The sequence below is a fragment of the Platalea leucorodia genome (genome assembly GCF_965183815.1).
Source record: "Platalea leucorodia genome assembly, chromosome: W".
NCBI classification, from domain to species: domain Eukaryota; kingdom Metazoa; phylum Chordata; class Aves; order Pelecaniformes; family Threskiornithidae; genus Platalea; species Platalea leucorodia.
This window is the reverse complement of record NC_138859.1, coordinates 31,634,966-31,656,028: the sequence shown is the minus strand read 5'-3', so window position 1 is coordinate 31,656,028 and position 21,063 is coordinate 31,634,966. Positions and strand designations below refer to the sequence as shown.

General features: G+C 46.9%; 1 pseudogene across 1 annotated transcript; it reads left to right on the top strand.

Moving 5' to 3' along the window:
* The first annotated feature begins 398 nt into the window (after window positions 1-398).
* LOC309601923 (phospholipase A2 inhibitor gamma subunit B-like) lies at window positions 399-5,262 on the top strand (annotated as a pseudogene). Its single transcript has 4 exons — window positions 399-447; window positions 2,638-2,787; window positions 2,929-3,069; window positions 5,039-5,262. The product of its transcript is annotated as a phospholipase A2 inhibitor gamma subunit B-like (transcript).
* The last annotated feature ends 15,801 nt before the right edge of the window (window positions 5,263-21,063 follow it).

Here is a 21,063-nt window from a genome sequence, read left to right as displayed (position 1 = left end):
CATGCCAGCTTGGAGAGGAAGCTCCCTGCTTTGCTGCTGTACTCAGGGTATGAGAGCTCCTGACTGTCTGATGGGAAGGCAGATGGGAAACCAGCCAGCAAAAACTCTGCTAAGAGGAAAATTCCTGGCTGGCTCTTGCTACACTTTGCTTCTTTGAGCCTAATGGTGAGAGCACAACAGGGCTGTTCAAATGGTTTCTTCTCCGTCATTCATATGTATGGCAGAGGCTGAATGTTGTTCAAACAAAGTCTGCACCAGAGACATACCTGATAGACCCCAGGAAAGCCAGTCTTTCCTCACAGGCTGCATACCCTTCCCTCCAGTTTATAAAGCCCTTGTGGCACAAAGTGCTGTGTTCAATAACACTTGGCAGCTTCTTGTGCTTATATCCCATCAGCATGGAAGTGTCCCTTGGCCTCAGCTTCTTCCTGGCTTTCCTGGACCCAGGTGAGTTTTCCACTGGGACATGTGGGGCTGTGAGACATGGAAGTGGTCTGGGAATGGGTGCTCCATGCGTGGGGCCATTCCTGCCGTCTGAGCCATAGGAACCTCTCATCCAGGGGGATTTGCACTGCAGAGGAGTGACCGGTCTCAGGGGATCTTTGGTGCTATGAGCCAACATGCAGATGAAGGTGTAGGCATTTACAATGTGAACTGGCTGTCTAAGCAAGCTCCCGCGGTGGTCACTGGTGATACAGCTGGGACAGTCACAGGAGTGATTCAGGTTACTCTGAGGCAGACAGACCTTTGGTTGGCTGAATCGATCTCCAGCCACCATTTACCACAAACTTAGGGGCTCATTTATTTTGCTCACGTCCAGGGTCGTGTGACATTTTAGACATTATATGTCATTTCAGCTGTCCTTCAGCTCTGCTCCAGAAGAGCACTGGTGTCTTGGAGGTCGTGTCATACCTGCCACCCCATGTAGATGTCACAGCCACTGCAAGGTGCCTTAGATGGCACCTGGGTTTAGGGAACTGACACATGCCCCGGACCTCTTAATCTACATGCTGGACCCTTGGGTCCCAATGAGTGTGTGTCAGGGAAGACATGCTGTTTGTCCTCTGTTGATAAACACTTTATTCCTTTCTAAGATCCTTGATCCCCAGACCTTTAGGTGCCCCTGTTCACTGCAAAGAGAGGATTTGGGGCCTGGGAATCCAGGGACACCTGAATGCCTGCCAGGACGGATGGGGATGCTTTCCTTAGCAACTCCAGGAAAATCAAGCAAACATCATCATACAGGAGACAAGGGAAGCTGGCTGAGTGTTGGTGGTTAAAATGTAAAATGCTATCCCAAAATGGCTTCCTCTCATTTGCCCAAATTCAAGTTCATATTAGAATAAATAATAATAGAAATAAGAAAAAAGAACCCACAAATTGAGCAATGAAACAGGGAAAATAAAGGAAGAGGAATGTGAAAAGTGCTGATAAAATGCTGAAGCAAAACATCGATGAAAGGGGAAGTGAGATCCCTCATGACTGCTACCCAGGAACGTGTCCTTCTTTCCCCAGGGACCTTCCTTCTGGGGAGGCCCTTCACTGGCCTTATGGTGAGTCCTTGGATAAGCTGTTCATTTTCCTTTTCACTGATAGAGGACCCAGAGTTCAGGATGGTCTGGGATGAGAAAAGCTCTTTATTCCTCTATCTCAAGCAGCAGTTTCCTACTGGGAGGGCTTGGTTCTTAGTTGTGGAGGGGAGGACCTAGGCAGCATACTGGGAGGAGGCATTGGCTTTTAATTCTGGCTAAGGTGAGTAGTTGGGTCGAGAGGCTGGACCGTGAGGGACACAAGGCTGTTGGCATCTAGCACTGAGGGTGCACTGGCCATGGGTGGAGGGAGAAACTGGCCTGCATCTGACTCCCCTCCTCGAGCAGGGAAGGGGACACCAAGCAGCCTGGTGGCACCACCAGGGCTGAGCTATCACCATGTTCCCATGGTTGATAAGCCAAAGATGGGTGCTGAGCCCTGACACAACTGCACACTCAGTTGTGTTAGTGGCACGGCCTCAGTCATCGCCCAGCTTCAGTAATGCGACTGTTGGCTTTTAGACTGGAGGTTATCTCATATCCTACCAGCTTTGGTGCTGGCAGCTCCAGTGTATGTCTTCCCTCTGCTTGTGCAAAGCCACCTTTCCTCCTCACAGCGCTGATGGGGCCTCAGTAGACTGCAATGTAACTGATCTGCCCCCCTGTTGCACCTTTTGGGTTTGGTTCATGGGAAAGACTAGACTTGCCTGTGTCAGGATGCTTGTGGCTGCGATAGACTCTGTGCTCTGTGGACTGTGCATGAAGAAGCGTGGGTCACCCCATAAGCTCTGTGGCTGGGGCATTCTGGCTAAGGTGAACATCTGCAACAAGGCCAGCTGGCTGTGAGGAGTCGTGCTCTCCTCCTTCCTTTAAGTACAACGTGGAGAAGGAGAAATTCCTCACTAGTGTCTAGGATGTAATGGCACCCTTGTTCCTCTGAGGGGATCACCAGGATCACTGGTGCTGCTTTTGGGGTGGCTCCGCTGTCCCCAGACCCTTCTCAAGACCCAGGATGGCTGCTTAGCAGTTGCTGCTGTAGGAACTAATGGGAGGGGAAGGGAGTTACCTTGTGGTTAATGACTTGGTGCTGCCTTCCACTTCATTACAGGGGGAACTGTAATCCCTTCGTCCATTAAGTCCTGCCTGTCATCCAACATCTGCTAGCTTTGCCCTATCACCATGAACTACGGGAAGGTAAAAGAAAGGAGCCACTTGGCTTGCTGTACGGGCGACAACTGTCGAACAATCTCTGTCTCACGTAAGCTCCCTTTTTCCTTACACCCTGTCTCCTCTCTGTCTGCCCCGACCTGAGGTGAGGCTTTCCAGGCTAAGCCATCACCTAGCTCATTCCTCTCCTTCCCTCATTAAAACTAATTACAGCCCATCTCTTTCCTTCCAGTGCCACCAGAGGACAACATGGATAATGGATACCAGTGTCCCGCCTGCTACAGCGTGGACTCCTTTCAGTGTGGTAACGAAATTGTAAACTGCGCTGGATCTGAAACCCAGTGTGTTGACCTTGCTGGGTTAGTGAATTCTGGTAACTGCTTTTTATTTGGGTCTGTCTTTCATCTTTTTGGTTAAATGGGTGAAACTAGTCTAAGATGAAGCATCACAGAGAAATAAAAATGGGCAAAAAACGTGAAGGAAAAAAAGAGGAAGAGACACGGAACTGAAAGGGAACATGCTTAAAGCTGATAAAAGGGCAGTGGTGGTTTTTTTTCTTCCTCCTTCCCCATCATGCACAGATAACTGTTGGGATTCCTCATAGCATGGCATAACTGAGGTCAAGAACAGAACTGGACTCCTGAAGCAATCTGATACATGGGCATGTAATAAATCTGATCAAGACCCTGAACCTGCTGGCCCTAGCTAGGATGCATGAGGATGAATCTGGAGCTAAGCCCATTGCCTACTTAGTGGAGGTTCAGGTGAAACTAATACAGAGCCATTGGCTTTCTCATGAGATGACACCGGCCTCTGGGGATGAGACACTGTTTGTTGTAGTGATGCCTCTGCTCCTAGAGAGCCAGGGACAGGTCCCTCCCCATGAACGCTGCAGCTGAGCCTTTGGGGTATTCAAAGATCTTCCCTGTGAGGGAACTCCAGCCTTTGAACAGCTGGAGTCACCAGCAGCACGTAACGCTCTCCTACAGAAATCTTTTTCCCACCTCAGGAGCTGTAATTAGAGAGAGGAAAGTAGACAGCAAGCTCCCTGGTCACTCCCCTTTCCTCCCCTGCCACAGGTAAAGAGACTTCCATGTTTCATGGCAGTCCCACCTGTGCTCCAGCAGGCAGGAAAAATAACATGGAAATTAAGGGCAGTGGCACCTGCTGTAGAAGCAGACTGGAAAAAAATTATCTTGTGTATGGTTATGGTTGAAGCTTCTCTGAGTTGATAATATTGCCAGGTGATGATATGATGCCTGAAGGTCTTTTCTATACACTTTATAGCTATGTTGTCCAAACCCTGAATTAGAAGGTGTTTCACAGAGACAACATGAAGGAAAACAAGCATTTTCTTAGTCATAGCAATGGAAATAGAGTGGTGCAATTAATTCAGTGTAGCACTGAAACACAAAATGCTCCTAACTTGTCTTGCCTTGATTGATTGGCCACTGTAAATAGAGGAGACCTGTGCGGTGTGATGATGAGCTGTGCAGAGGAAACAGCAGTGTAGGGGAGCAAAGGAAGATGAGGAACTAATGAAATGCCCTTATATGTTATTTGTATTTGAGATAAGAATATCCAGCAGAATATTCCAGACCTCTATAGCCTATGCAGCAGAGAAACACAAACAGTGTGAACAAAAGCAAGCAACAGGAGCAAGAATATCTGAATGGGGAGTTAGGCACCTAGCACCTTCTCAGGTAGATGCTCCAGTGTTGGTAAAGGACAAGTTCAGGTTTCAGGCTCTCCCTCAGTGGGCATGCGAGCAGGTTTCTTTATTGGTTTGGCTAAATCCTGTAAGGCCTTAGAGAATGGACTTGGCCGAATAAATGGCTCAGCCTGTAATGTCTTTGAGACTTCTCACCCCCATGTCAAATTTGGCTGAGAGTGAGTCATCCAATTCAAATGCCATGAGAGGGCCAGAGAGAGGAGGAGACAATGAACACCTGGAGTACTGTCACACAGTCCTGGTTTCTTTAGGAAGCTAGGCAAGGCTTGAACAGAAGAATCTTGAAATGAGAGAAAGAAAACTATTTAAAAGCTTTTCAATTTTTAAATTTAAAATGTTTAGATTTTAAAAAAATCATCTTTATTCAGCAGAAAGAAAGAGAAGACAAACCCTAAACCCTTTGTATTTCAAGTCAACCAAGGTGATCTTGCTGCTTCAAATTCATTCAGGGGATGGGAACAGACAGGAATGGGTTGGTGGGTTTGGAGCCAACTGGACGTAAGGAATGGCCAGTTCTTGGGGTGGAAATGGGGACCTCATTGGCCAGGGAGGGAATAGCTATGGAGACTGGTTCCCCTGATGCATGGCATGTACTTCCTCTCCTGTGTAGGTGGACTGTCTCTGAAAGCCGCCATGAAGGGTTGCACCACCATTTCTGAATGCAGTATTGTAGGAGATGGAAAAAACAATCTGGGGATGATGGACATAAAGTTAAGGCGGTTCCAATGCAAACCAGCTTCTGCTTTGGCCAGAGTGAGTTCTGGGTTTGCCCCTCCAGACACCTTCTTCCTCCCTGTCCTGTCAGGATTCATCTTGGGGAAGGTACTTTTCTGACTCTCTCTAGTACTGGGTTAAGTAAAGCCCATGACAAGCTACAGCAGTGGTTTGCACCGAGTCCTGTTTGCTGTGGCTTCTCCTGTGTGTGGAGTTTGTTTTCAGATTAGCTCTTCTTCTTTTATAATTTCACAGAATAAAGACAGTACTTACACTTCTTTTGTTTCCTCATTGATTTACTCTGACTTAAAGCTTCATAGGTTCAATTGTGGTTGGGTTCATGTTACGTTCTCCGAGTGCTTTGTCCACACTGGGACCAGGGGAGACTGCATGAGGTGCCCATACACTGGATAGGCAATGGGAGCTCTCAAGACAGCCTTAGAGTCTACATCTACTATCTCAGGATAAGTGATAAGTTTCAAAGCCACTTTTCCAGGCTCTGAAAAGGACTGGAGGTGAGTTCCTGAGAGGTTCACTCGGATTAGAGAGGTAGCTTGCCCCTTTTTCCCCTCCCTTGTATCCTATTTGTCCATGGTAGGAGGAGTCCCTCAGCTCAGAGGGCTTCTTGTGGCCTCTGGGCAGCCCTGAAGTAGTCTCCATTTCAGAGAAGAGTCAGCAACCCTTTGCTACAAGCAAACTGCCTCTGGCAAGAGCCTTTCTCCTTGTGATTGTTCTTCTTGTCTTACCAGATACTCTCCCATTCTATCTTAGGTTTCATGATTATCTGGAATAAATATTTAACTTAGGAAGGTTTAATTTCATAAAATAGGCAGTTTTCTATGGTGACAGACTGCTGGGAGTCCAAATAATGGGAAGCTTTAGCCCAATGCCTATTTCCCTTCTGTTGGCAAAGCTACACCCGTAGCTGGTATAGCCTCCCCTCTTCCACATTCACCATCACCTGGCTATTCTGCTCCAGCCACAGCCTACCCTAATGGGTCTCCTCAGGATGCTCCCACACAAAGGCATTGAAGAAAAACAGCACATCAGGCAGCATTGCCATACCTGGGAGGTAGTATGGGCCGTGGGCAAAAGGATAAAGCAGTGGGAGCTCTGGGAGATGCTGGGGTATAGAGTGTAGGAGGGGTGTTAGCAAACTTCAATGTTTCACTACGCATCCATTCCCAAATGAGTGGCCCGTTTTTGGAGCAGACTACAGGATTACTAAGCAAAGTTCATGATTGTGTCTATCCTTAATAGCCCTGGCTCACAGTGCAAGTGTGCAGTGTTTTGGACATGGAGTTACAGTGATGAAGCAATGCAGTTTTATCTCCTAGTTCAGTGCTGTGGCAGAAAGCACTATGGAAAGCCTTGGCTGCTGAAACCAGACCATAATGTGTGGCAGTAGTGAGATGACTATGCCTACGTATGTACACATGAATATATATGTGATCAGCTTTTAACTTGCAGCGTGGGGACTGAATGTTCTTGTAATTTCTGTCTTCCCCAGACTTTCTCTTCTACCCAAACAGGCTGAAACACCTTTCTTCCTAGTATTCCCACCAAATTATTTGGGAGAGAATTTCACATTATCTATTATAATAAAGGGGTGTGGGTCTGAGAGTGAAAATTAATTTTTGGAGTGAACTGATAATACAGATTTAATGCAGGGAAAAGAGTCTGGTTAGGCTCAGTTAATTATTTGCAGAGGCTGTGCAATTACAGTGTGTATGTTAGGGAATACAGCTCCCCCTTCATGGTGTAGCAATAGACTGATACTGCAGCGACCCACTTGTTCAGCATTTTTCCAGATCTGATAACACCCTGGAATTAAAAAAAATCTCTATCTATCTATACAAGTACATTATCTCTGAACACATCTCCTGCACGTTCATGCAGAACATTACCTTACTGTCTGTGGCAGATCTCAATCCGCTTTGATGGCTCAACCCTTCACTTTCTGTTTGTTCCACTTTGACCTCATCTGATTCTGGAGTGTGTTCAAAAGCAACACAAAAGATGGAAAAAAAACCTGGTGGAGCCAATTTACAAAACCAAATCAAACAATGAGCAAGGAGTGATGAATGAGCAACACTTGCTTCTAAGTATCTGCAGGGTGAGAACCCTGGGCATCTCCAGTGATTCCCTATGAAACAGCCACCGTGGTGAACATGGGAAGCCCCATTGCTTGCAGGGTTTAATTGAGGATATGCAGCAGGGAGCAGCCTTGAGCTCATAGGCATGTTAGGGAGGGGCAAGGAGAGATGTGGCCAAAGCCCATCACAGTAAATGGAATGACTCCTGTTGATTTTAATGGACTTTGAACCAGGCCTTAGACACCAAACTGTGTTGTTTCCATCTGCAGTATCTCCTTATAATATATACAAACCCTACTCCCACACAGACACGCACGCAGACATGTAAATACCAGATCCTCCCTTAGATCTTGCAGACGCTTCAGCTACCAGGCATGCGAGATACAGATGCTCACAGCCCTGGATGTCTGGATGCTGCCTTCCTTACCTGCAATACCGACCATGTCAACAACAGCTTTGATCTCCCCCTTTGCATAGCAAAGAGGACTCAGACCCTTGTCTTCTCTCCCCAGACAGTGTAAAATTAGCCATCTCCTGCCGTTCTCAACAGGCTGGTGATTTTGTAGGGTGAGGGAAGGTGAGAATTTGAGCTGTCATTTGGTGGACACAGCCCTGAGCTCTGTGGGTGGACTGGGGAGGAGCAGGGCAGGAGAAGCTGGTGAGAAGGGGCTGTGTGTCTGTGCAGCCACGCACCGTGCAAGGCAGTTCTTATCAGATACTAAAACCCCTTAGCTCCTTCTCCCCAGCATATCTGGAGCTGGGAATGGTTTTCCTTCCACTTTTTGGGAAGCGTTCCTGCCCCCAGCAATTTCACACCAGGAGCTCTGGACACTGGGACACAGTTTATCTGGCCAGAGCATGGCCTGGGGTTGTATTTGCAAAGGAATGCAAAGTTGTTGCTGTGTTTCTTTTATATAATGACCAGGGCTCTTATAAGGAAGTTTGTCCAGCACCCTGGGCCAGCAGGTCCAGTAGGTCTTTTGGGGATTACACTTCTTCAAAGGCAAAATGAAGACAAACAGTGAGTGAATAAGCAATCTTTCTTGCAGACAGGAAGAACGTGTCCTGCTGCATACCAGAGATTAAACAAATTTTCCCACCTCTTTCAGGAAAGGACAGCAGGACTGCGGCCACCTGACCAAATGTGGGCTTCTGCAATGGGTAGGTGTCTCCATCTGAGCATGTCATCAAACTCCTGGGGTGACTGAGTCAATACAGCCCTTGGAGATCAGGTTCTCCAGTTCTAATCACACTGCAGGTTCCCATTTGTACTGAGAGGCCCACTACTGACAGAGGCACCTCCATTGTAGACACACAATGTTAGGTGGAGAGGATCCCATCCCCAGGGTCCTGTCTTTTCCTTGGAGAACATATTTTACCTTTACCCTGTGGAGCACAGAGAGCAAATGCTCCATAACCCACTGCACTAAGGAATAGGCTGACCTTGTGTCAAAAGCTGCATGGTCTCATCTCCTAACTCCTTGGACATCTCTACTGGATGAAAACCTGCTGTTCCCAAACTTTCACACATATTTGCTCTTCTCTGGACTGCCTATTGCGAAGAACAGCATTTGATCCCCATCTCTATTGCTGTCACATGGAAGAAGCATCTCTCCCTCCCTATACATATCCGAACTGTGGTAGACCATCTTGTTCAGACTCATCAGAGCTCTCATGCAGATGAGTGAATGGAAATAAAATCTTGGTGATCTTGGAATCACCTAACAAATCACTCCAAGTAACCATACCTCTAAGAATTACAAATTATTAGGATGAGAGCTGATGTGCAAGTCAGTGCTGGGACTGGATACTTGGTTGCTGCCACTGGAGACACAGTCGTTCTGTTTTAGGACATTGCAGATCACAGGAAGGGAAAGTTTCCTTACACAGTTCACTGCCTCCCATGGTCACACCTCATGTCTGATTTTGTCTCCAGGGAACAAGCTCTTGGGCCTCCTGCCCAGAAACCTGTGTTGTTGCAGTGACGAATTCAGATTTTCTGCTTCAGAAGAATCAGGTAGGGCATATCAGATCATAGCGCATGTTTTCCAAGCAGGTTTCTGCTGGAGACCTCTTGGGATGGTGTGGCTTGCCAGAGAAAACATGAAAACTATTGGCAGCTGATTTCCAAAAGAGTAGCTGGTTGCAGGTATTGGGCTCTGTGCAGGTTGAAGGGAGCTGTGAGGTTACAACTAGGAAACTACAAAGCCTGTTGTGGCCCCCAAATGAGGACCCATCTCATAGGGTTTTTTGGATCTAAAGGGGTTGATGCAGCCTATGCAAAATGTCTGGCTGGAAGCTCGGATTCAGTAGAGGAGCTTGTTCAAGCTGTAGGAGCTGATTCCCCTCTGGAGAGGTGGGAGCTTTAGCAGGTAGTGTTGCAGGATGCTAACCTATAGTAGCAGTGTGAGGCTCAGGGTATGCTTAAGAACTCAGGCTTTTAATATGTGGTTAAGTTCCCTTACAATATGTCTATAAAATGATGGATTTAAGACATTTTAATTGATTGATTTCCCCCCTGCTTTTTCTTTACTGTGTTGCTGAGTCCATGGCCTAGTACTCACATACAGTGACAGTGGTCTGATACACAGCGTTGCTGGCCAGAAGTTTTTGCGAAGTGTGACTCAGTCTCCTTGGTCTAAGACTGTAGCTGTGGCTTGATTTATCTGCCTTGTGGCCTCAAACCTTTATGGTTCACTCAAGAAATTTGCAGACACGAGCGTGGAAAACTCTTTTTTCCTAAATGGGAGCTGAGATCCTCAATATTTGCAAGAGGGGTGCTATAAGAAAGTCATTATAGTATTACGAGATTTGTTAGATTACAGGAACTGACCATAATGCAAATTACGCACCAGAGTTGCTATAAGCTGCCAAAACTACTAACAAGTACCATGTGCCATGAATGGCCCCAGACTGAAAGCACGTGGTGCTTAGGACACTAATGACCTGCAGGAAATATAAAAGCAATGTACAGTAGAAGGAGACCTGGTCATTAACCAACATCATTCAAGTGTTACCAAGTCATTAACCAGCGTCATTCCCCATTTCCAGCTTCTCTTCCCTCCAGTTTTGTGTAGAAACTCCTGCCTGTGGGCTCTGTTCACATCGCCTAGTGGGAAAGGTTAAAGGGTAAGCCGTGACAGATAGCTGTGGAAACTCCTGGTTTACATCCAGATGGCTGAAGTTCAGTCCCTGCAGAAAACCGAACCAGTCTGGACCAGACCCAATTGTGCATCTCGCATATGTCTTTCTCACTCATTTTTCATGAAGAATTATTCTTGCTCCCGGTGTTTCATGTCCCAGACTGTCCAGAGGGAGACTCCCATGCTGTTCAGGCTAGTCCTGAGCAGCAGAAGAGGGGGGATCAGAAGTTACTGGGCTCTGTGAGGCACATTCCCAGTACATATCCATCCTCTTCCCCACCTCCACCCACCCTGGCACCCTGGTCATGGCAGTTCCTCTCTCCGCAGCCCATCTGGGGCACATGAGGAACTGCTCAATGCTCCCTTTTTTGTAATTTACAGGAAGATGGTGTCTGCCTGGCAGTCTGCGGGGCCTTCTGGAGCACTGCAGCTATTTCTGGCACAGGCTCTTTGTTCCCCTGCATCTAGAGATCCTGCTGCCACAGTCTCAGCTCTGGAGCAAACCCTCCGTGGCTGAACTGCACTGTCACAAAACCACCAAATCCACATCAGCTCGGCTTTTCAGCTCTCCGATGCCTCAACACATCCAATGGGAAAGAGCCAGAGCGAGGAGGGCTGGTTTAAAATCCAGGCAGTTATGCTGGCGTAGGGTTTCTAATTGAAATGAGAGCTGTCTGGCAGCTCAACGTGGGGAAATAATGGGCAGGATACCTCTAAGAGAAACAGGGAAGAGAAAAATAGAAAAGTTTCTTTTTTTTTCTGAAAAGATGCTTTTCTTCTGTTATTGTTGGCACCTCTATGGGAAGGTTCATCCCTCTGTTTCTCATCCTGGTTTGTGTCAGCACCTCCCTACCCATGTGGTTTTTAGCTGACTGCAACAAGGAATACAGCTTTCTCAAGGAGGATTCTCTGGGAGGACATAGGTTGGCACCAGATTCACCTTTTCCCCCTGCATTTTGGCTTTTGGGTTTCAATAACGGCTGGAGTTCTTCATCAAGACAGGAGGCCCACGAGGAAATTCAAAGAAAGAAATTGAGCTTTGATGCCCTGAACTGTACTATTCACCTCCTAGCTATTATGTAGATAGGCCTCAGTGACAGAAATGAAAATGAGCAAAATAACTGGAATAAAATTCACTGGCAGGGGCAAATGCATGACATAAATATGGAAAAAAATCAAAATTTCAAAAAAAAAAATCAGCCTGGCAGGCAGAATATTTTCTGATGTGGACTAGAATCATAGAATCATAGAATCATAGAATTGTTAAGGTTGGAAAAGACCCTTAAGATCATCGAGTCCAACCATTAACCTATCACTGCCAAGTCCAAAAAGTGTAATGTTTTGGGGTTTCCTGAAAGAATGAAACTAGCTTTCAAGTTTTTGTGTGGCTGCAATAGGTCACAAGACTGGAGAAACTGCATAGTTAATGATACCTGCTCTCAGGCTTGCCAAATGGAGTGCAAACAGAACTGCTTCTAGTTGATACTGTCAAACAAAGTTCATGCTCTGGAAAAGTCTTTTTCCAGCAGCAAAATGTTCTCCAGTCATAGAATCACAGAATCGTTAAGGTTGGATAAGACCCTTAAGATCATGGAGTCCAACCATTAACCTGTCACTGCCAAGTCCACCACTAAACCATGTCCTCAAGCACCATGTCTACCCGTCTTTTAAATACCTCCAGGGATGGAGACTCCACCACTTCCCTGGGCAGCCTGTTCCAATGCTTGACCACCCTTTCGGTGAAGAAGTTTTTCCTGATATCCAAGGTAAACTTCCCCTGGTGCAGCTTGAGGCCATTTCCTCTTGTCCTATTGCTTGTTACTAGGGAGAAGAGACTGACCCCCACCTCGCTACATCCTCCTTTCAGGTAGCTGTAGAGAGCAATAAGGTCTCCCCTCAGCCTCCTCTTCTCCAGGCTAAACAACCCCAGGTCCCTCAGCCGCTCCTCATAAGACTTGTGCTCTAGACCCTTCACCAGCTTTGTTGCCCTTCTTTGGACACGCTCCAGCACCTCAATGTCCTTCTTGTAGTGAGGGGCCCAGAACGGAACACAGCACTCAAGATGTGGCCTCAGCAGTGCCGAGTACAGGGGGACGATCACCTCCCTGGTCCTGCTGGCCACACTATTCCTGATACAAGCCAGGATGCCATTGGCCTTCTTGGCCACCTGAGCACACTGCTGGCTCATGTTCAGGCGGCTGTCGACCAACACCCCCAGGTCCTTTTCCGCCAGGCAGCTCTCCAGCCACTCCTCCCCAAGCCTGTAGCATTGCATGGGGTTGTTGTGACCCAAGTGCAGGACCCGGCACTTAGCCTTGTTGAACCTCATACAGTTGGCCCCAGCCCAACGATCCAGCCTGTCCAGGTCCCTCTGTAGGGCCTTCCTACCCTCCAGCAGATCAACACTTCCACCCAGCTTGGTGTCATCTGCAAACTTACTGAGGGTGCACTCGATCCCCTCATCCAGATCATCAATGAAGATACCGAACAGGACCGGCCCCAGTACTGAGCCCTGGGGAACACCACTTGTGACCGGCCGCCAACTGGATTTGACTCCATTCACCACCACTCTCTGGGCTCGGCCGTCCAGCCAGTTTTTAACCCAGTGGAGAGTGCACTTATCCAAGCCGTGAGCAGCCAGCTTCTCCAGGAGAATGCTATGGGAACTAGGCAGCTGGCAAATCTTGATGCCACGTGCCTTAGCTAAAGGTCCCTTCCCTATTCTTATTCTGCTTTTTCTTATCGTGCCCTGGATCGGTGCAGCAAAAGACTGTAATGGTAACTGTAGCAGATGCAGGGAGTGCAGCTTTCTGACATCATTTTGCCTGTCTCCTCTTCCAGCACTTCACAGAGTTGCTTTTCAAAAGACAAATGTTCAACACCTTCAGGAAAAACCATAGTAACCCAGAAAAATAGAGATGGAGGGACCTCAGGAATCATCAAAAATCACACCCTTTTGCAGTGCTGCAAGTTGCAATTCCTCTGGATTCACTGGTTTTCTCTGGAGCTTCTCCAGAGAGCTGTCGGCCAGGGAAACCAGAGTTCCCAGGGGACCAGGTGGGCTCTCAAATGGAGTCACACTACACCTCCAGTGAGGCTGCGATCTCTTGGCCCCTCGTGGAGATAAATTCCCCAACCCAGTGCCCACTCGGTTACTCATGAGCAAGGGGATTTCTATTTCTCTCAGCCATGTCCTTTTCCTGCTTAGGAGCAGCCAGTTAGATGCTTTCAGCCTAGATTTTATTACTGCATTTCTTTTTTCTTTCTCCCTCTTTGGCCTTTCTGGTAATTACTCACACTTGCTTAAAATTAGCTTGAAAGGGACTTTAATGAACCCAGCAGATCTTTTACAGGATGGAGCAAGCATCCTCACACTTGCACTGTATCCCTAATGGATTCCTATTGATATCTGCAGGCTATCCTGTGCTAAATTAGTGTGTAAAGTCCACAGTAGTGCCATTTGCCAGTATTTTTAAACCTAATTACCTAGAGAAATGAAGCTTTGCATTTACTCTTTCCCCTCTATTTGTTTCCCCTTCCCCCACTATGTCCCCAAAAAGCTTTTGAACCCATAGTATGATTTCTACCATATTTTTCATCTAGTAAAAGATCTCCAAGATTTGAATTTTCTCACAGTTTTGTGAAAACTGGCAGCTGGATAGAGCAGAAAGATCCATGTTATTGCTGCTCCCTGCTCCCTCTCCACAAGCCAAAGGCAATGTTCAGCACAATATACAATATACCCTGTGGCGCTGCTGCCTGTTGGCCGAGGAGCACTTATATCCTGGCTAATAAAGCAACGCAGGTATAGCTCCAAGCCAGCCAGCCACAGCACAGAACCCAGATCTCCAGCCAAACTAGTACCAGATTCTGGAAGGAGCTGGGAGTATCATGGTGGAGGAGATTGGAGGAGGAACTGTAGGAAAGCACACCTTATTAACTCCACCGGTCACAGAACAACTTATTTTTAATAGTGTCTTTTCCCCACAAGGCTAGGAATAGTTTCCTTTTCTTCTCACTTTCCAGACATAATTCCCGTGTCCTTAGCAGCTCCGTCAGCTCTGAATTCTTAGATGCTGCATTCAGTGCATGCAGCACGGTGCCAAAAGTGGTCATAGACCACAGAGAAAAGCCATAAAACTGGAGAAGCTGATGCTTGGCAGGAGCTGTAATGAATTCATAGGAAGAGTGGAGGCAGGGGAGGAAGCTGGCTTCCACAGACGTGTTGTAAATGTCCCCTCCACTATTGGAGCTGATCCCCCATCTCCTTTTGCTGTCATCTCTGGCTCCTATTGGAATCATTGCTTATCCACATGCACTGCAAACTGCGAGATGGGCGGAAAACCAGAGGATTAGCAAGAGGACAGTGGACACATTTTGAAAGGTTAACATTATGACCCTTCTTGGCATCGGATGCTGAGCTATTTTGAATATCTGACTGCTGCTTTTGTGCCTGAATGACAATTGATCAGTTTGAGAAATCTGCTCCAGCTCTGGATACTGGGCAGCTGGGAAATTATTTTCCTTTATTTGCTTCATTTGGGTCTACCCAGACGTTGCTGCACACCCTTGGGAGATTCCACTTGTTTCCTATTGAGGGCATGGTGCAGTGTGTCAGCAGAAGGCATGCAGCTATATTCCTTGCACAGCAGGTGAATTTGCTTTGCAATCCTCAGGTCTGTTGGACATTGTGGATCAGACTGGGGGAAGTCCTGGGCAGGACATAAAGGTAAGAGGACAGTACTAGGAGTTGAATGTACATCCAGTGGGAATGGGTCATATTGCTGTTTTGCATGGCCTTCAGCTTAAGCAAATAAAATAGGTTTTGATGCACCTGCTGACCAAAAGAGACTCTTCCTCTGGGCTGCTTGCTAGAAGATGTGATGGGGATGAGAGGATATTTCCAGAAAAACTTCTGTTAAGTCCTGGTCTGATTGTCAGGCTCGGGGAAGGTTTGTAATGATCCCAAGAGCAAAATTAAGACACAAACGAGGTCATATGCCGCCAATCAGACATTTTATTGGGTAAATATAAAAGAGTAAAGCGATAGGAAATGCAGGAAATATTAGGAGGAAATTAAGCAAGCATTCAGAGAGAGAAGCAAAGGATAGTCACCACCATGGATCCAGCGGCGTCCTGTTGGTCCTCAGTCTTCAGTTTTTCAGTGGTGGATGGCCACACTCAGGTTTCGTTGTGCCGTCTTTTATCTGGTGTTGGAGAGGGAGTTTGCCCTCTTGTTTCCATTTGGTTACCCAGGGCAACATCACGTACCCAACACATGCACATCTAATCACACAATATATATTGCTGGTGGGCAAGCGGCCTGACCCGGATACCAGTTGGTGTCCTATTCCTGGTGGTGCCTGATAAGCCAAAGAATGGCCTGCTGCTTCAGCAAGTTTGCACAAGTTTCCTTGCAAGCTAGTGGTACTTGATAAGCCAAAGAATGGTCTGCCCTCGGGTCTTGTCAGGCAAAAGAGTGGTCTGCTGTCCGGTCTTATCAGATAAACACACACAAGCAAGCTTTGAGACAATTGTTCTTAACACTTCAGTCTCTTACAACTTCAGAGGGTTATCTCAAGTCACAATGTACTATTGTGACTGGGAGGGACCTTAGAAACCATCAAAGCTCAATGGATCAGTTGGGGGCAGAGTATTGTTTGACCAAATCTTATGATTTTATTGCAAGTTTAGTTTTTTAAAAATCTAGGTTTTTTAATCTGATTTGTGGAAATAGGTAGAAACATATGGGCGTTTACGTCTTTCTTGACTTTCTTGGTTGCTTTCTCCTACATCGAAGATGAGTCTGAAACCAGCAGGATGTCTCCATTTTCTTGCAGTCTGTCTGTTGTGGACCTCTAACAAAGATACCCCTCCCACTTTTCCTTCCCCATATTCCCATTCCCCCCTGACTATTTTAGAAAGGAGAGGCTGGAATTGTTTTCTCCTTGTTCTTGGGAAATCAGGAATAGTCTTTGGAGGCTGTTATATATGGTAGAGATGACTGGAAGTCATAGGAAGAGAACCCCCAAAAAATCTGAAATAATAAACCCCAACCCAAGTGACACTTTCTATTGTTGCACATCTCAGTGAAGAACACTGTACTCTACAAACAGTGGTGAACCACCCTGTGAAGAGTGGAGGAGAAGGCTGAAAATTATGTTTTAAAGCAAGGGTGGTTGAAAAGTTTTGAATTCCCACACTACACTTTCCTATCAGAAAGTGAAATGCTCTCAGACTGAACATTTTTCTTGGGTAAAAATTTATTTCAGCAGAAGTTTGGCATAGGGAAATTTAAACTAAGTAACTTTGTTGGGTCAGCTTGACAGTAAAATCTGGGTCGATTCAAGTCTCCACAGCTTCTAACAAGAATCATTTCAGGCTATTCTTGTCTCTGTTGCTACTTATCAGCTGGGCTTCTTGCATGGGTGACATGTCACCGTGGTTTCTACCTCTGCCTGGATGGTGGCAGCAAGTTTTGGGAGATGAGGAGGCTTCTGTGACACTTTTTGGGCTTTTCAGGTGTTTTTGGTGATGCTCAGCCTGACCCTTGCACAGACAGGGAGGTTGCAGAGTTAGAGCAGAGATCAGGAAACACCTGAGGATAATGTGATGAGCATAGCAGTGAGAAACATGTTTCTCTCCTTTCCAAGCTGTGGCTCTTGTTGGAGAGGTGTTTCCAGCCACACCTGGAATTCTTCAGTCAGAATTACCTTCTCAAAGAAGGACTCTAAACCTGAACCAACTGTAGGTGGGTCAAAGATGGCGAACCTGTGCACTGCTCTGGGTGTAAGTGATCCCTTCCTCACCAGTTATTTCAGCTCACAGCTCTTTGAGAGGAATAAGAGTTTGTGAAAAAGATCAATTTGGATAAATTAAGGGCTAAACTGACAGCCAAAGAAGTGATGGGGGTACATGTATATGTGTGGGCACAAGCTGGGAGTAGGTGATATATTTGTTTAAGGTGATGCCTGGAAAAGGCCCAGCAGGAGCATTTTGAATAGCTGCAGCTCTGCAGCTCTTACTACCTAGGCGGTTGACTGAAATTTTGGCTCCTGATGCCAACAGGTATCTGGAGTCTGGTGGCTGTTGTGAGAGTAACAGTTGTCCTATGCATCCTCAAACAGGTAAAATGGGCAAGATAGACTTTGAGGGGAAGGATTTGTGTAGGGTTCACTCATGTCTTTGAAGTCACTGTCTGGAGAGGCTTTATCAGCTCTGTTAGTGCCTGGCAATGAGTACTGGGTTTCTGACAGCTTCTCTTGTGCTACACTTACTTACTTACTTAAAATATTGTTATGGGTGAAGATGAACACATTATATTCATACAGAGCCAAAAGCTTAATTAAAAATCTTAACCTAATCAAGACATAATAAAGTTATTATTCATCCAGTTGCAATAATACTAACACTTATAATCCAGATTAATACAGAAAAGCCTCATTAAAAATAATAATCTTAAAACTGTTATAAAAGAAAACTTACTAATATCTAATCCTCTTCTCCAATGCTATCCTCACCTTCTGATGTCCTTCCGAGTCTTGTGGTTGGTGGCACTGGCCTTCTCAAGCAGAGAGGTGGTAGGCTGTCTCTGTGAGTCATCAGTGTCCTGAGTTGTTCACTGGGAGAAGCACAATATTCATGGTGGAGGTCCCTTCCTCCTCAGGCCTGGAGTCTGCTTGGGGCTATTTTTATGTTTTTTCTCATCACACTCTCTTTCCTTCTCGGGGGTTTCCAGGTAAAGTTTGAAAGTTGCACAACATCTTCCCCTAGCCTCAATTAACATAGAATCATAGAATCATAGAATGTCCTGAGTTGGAAGGGACCCACAAGGATCATCGAGTCCAACTCCTGTCCCTGCATAGGACAACCCCAAAAATCACACCATACGTCTGAGGGCATTGTCCAAATGCCTCTTAAACATTGTCAGGCTTGGCACCATGACTACCTCCCAGGGGAGCCTGTTCCAGTGCTCCACCACCCTCTGGGTGAAGAACCTTTTCCTAATGTCCAATCTAAACCTCCCCTGGCATATCTTCCTGCTGTTCCCTCAGGTCCTATTGTTGGTCATCAGGGAGAAGAGATCAGTACCTGCCCCTCCTCCTTCCCTTGTGAGGAAGCTGTAGACCGTGATGAGGCCTCCCCTCAGTCTCCTCTTCTCCAGGCTGAACAGACCAAGTGACTTCAGCTGCTCCTCGTATGGCTTCCCCTCTAAACCCTTCACCATCTTCGCGGCTCTCCTCTGGACACTCTCTAGTAGCTTTGTATCCTTTTTTTACTGTGGTGCCCAAAACTGCACACAGTCCTCAAGATGAGGCCGCACCAGTGCAGAGTAGAGTGGGACAATCACCTCCCTCGACCGGCTAGCAATACAGTGCTTGACGCACCCCAGGACACGGTTGGCCCTCTTGGCTGCCAGGGCACACTGTTGGCTCATGTTCAACTTGCCGTCGACCAGAACCCCCAGATCCCTCTCCGCGGGGCTGCTCTCCAGCCTCTCGTTCCCCAGTCTGTATGTACATCCAAGGTTGCCATGTCCCAGGTGCAAAACCCGGCACTTGCCCTTGTTAAACTTCATACGGTTGGTGATTGCACAGCGCTCTAATTTGTCCAGATCTCTCTGCAGGGCCTCTCTGCCCTCGAGAGTGTCAACAGCTCCTCCCAATTTTGTGTCATTGGCAAACTTTGATAACAAACCATCCAGTCCTGCATCTAAGTCATTTATGAAGATATTGAAGAACACTGGCCCCAAGATGGATCCCTGTGGAACCCCGCTAGCGACTGGTCGCCAGCCCGATGTAACCCCATTTACTATAACCCTTTGAGCCCGACCCATCAGCCAATTGCACACCCATTGCATTCTGTGTTTATCCAGCTGTATGCTGGACATTTTGTCCAGGAGGATACTGTGAGAGACAGTATCGAAGGCTTTACTGAAGTCCAAAAAGATTACATCGACTGGCTTCCCTTGGTCAACTAGGTGGGTAACCTTGCCATAGAAGGAAATCAAGTTTGTCAAGCAGGACTTTCCCCTCGTGAACCTGTGCTGGCTGGGACCAATGACTGCGTTGTCTTTCAGGTGTTTTTCAATAACTCCCAGAATAATCTTCTCCGTCATTTTGCCAGGCACAGAGGTGAGACTGACAGGCCTGTAGTTACCAGGGTCATCCCTGTTGCCCTTCTTGAAGACTGGGACAACGTTTGCCAGCTTCCAGTCAACTGGGACCTCCCCAGATTCCCAAGAGCACTGAAAAATCATTGAGAGAGGTCTCGCTATGACATCAACCAGCTCTTTCAGTACCCTCGGATGAATCCCATTGGGCCCCATTGACTTATAGGGATCCAGCTGGAGCAGCAAATCCTGCACAAGTTCGGGGTTGGTTGGGAGTTTGTCGTTCTCGCAGTCATGGTTCTCTAGCCCAGGGCTCTGGGACCCCCAGAGCCCATCATCGGTGTTGAAGACCGAGGCAAAGAAATCATTAAACGTCTCTGCTTTGTCTATGTCCCTGTTTGTGAGGTGACCGTGCTTGTCAAGTAATGGGCCAATGTTATTTCTGGCCCGCCTTTTGCTATTTACATCTTTTAAAGGCCCTTTTATTTGTCCTTCACAGTACTGGACAGCTTCATCTCTAGTTGAGCTTTGGCCATGCGTATTTCCTCCCTACAGTGGCGAACAGCATCCCTGTAGTCCTCCCATGTGGCCTGACCTTGCTTCCACTGGCTATACATTTTCTTTTTTCATCTTAGTTCTAGAAGAAGATCCCTACTCAGCCAAGCTGGCCTTCTACCTCGCCTGCTTGACTTCCGACATTTTGGAATTGCCTGTTCCTGTGCTCTTAGGAGGTGGTACTTAAAAAGTGACCAGCACCGATGGACCCCAGCACCTTCAAAAGCTTTTTCCCAGGGGACCTTACTAAGTAGTTCCCTGAGCAGCCTCAAGTCAGCTCTCCTCATATCCAGAGTTGAGGTCCTGCTGGCAGTTTTCCTCCTGTTACCATAGATTTTAAATGTGACTGCTTCGTGGTCGCTGTGGCCAAGGCAGCCACCAATTGCTACTTCACCCACGAGACCCTCTCTGTTAGTAAGCAGCAAATCGAGGAAGGCACCTTTCCTGGTTGGTTCCCTTAGAACTTGTATCAATAAGGTATCATCCAGATGCTTTAAGAATCTTCTGGACCTGCTTGTACCAGCCATGTGGTATTCCCAGTTGACATCTGGCAAGTTGAAGGGCTACTTCTTGTTATGCAGTGACTATCTACATCTGTCATTTTACCATATATGGTATCACAGAGATAAAGCTAGAACAGGTTATACAGAAGTTACTTGACCACTAGCAATTGTTAAAGTAAACTAACACCAGCTCAGGTCCAGATAAGCCTGGAGACATCCTGAGATGCCAAAGCCTGTGGTCTTTCACTAACAATTTCAAAAATTGTATTTACTGGGCTACCTTGACAGATATAGACCTTCAAATATTGTTGTATCCTGTGGTTGCGAGAGGAGGTCCCCAAACACGAGATGCTGTCATGCATAGGGACCACAGGACCCTGTCAGGTGAGTCTATGAGATCTGTGTTCATAAATGGTCATTTTAGTGTTGCTCCTCTCCCCCGTCCCAGCAGTGTAATGGAGATGACATCAACGGTGTCACTCATGGGTAGGGCAGAAACTGCACCTACTGAC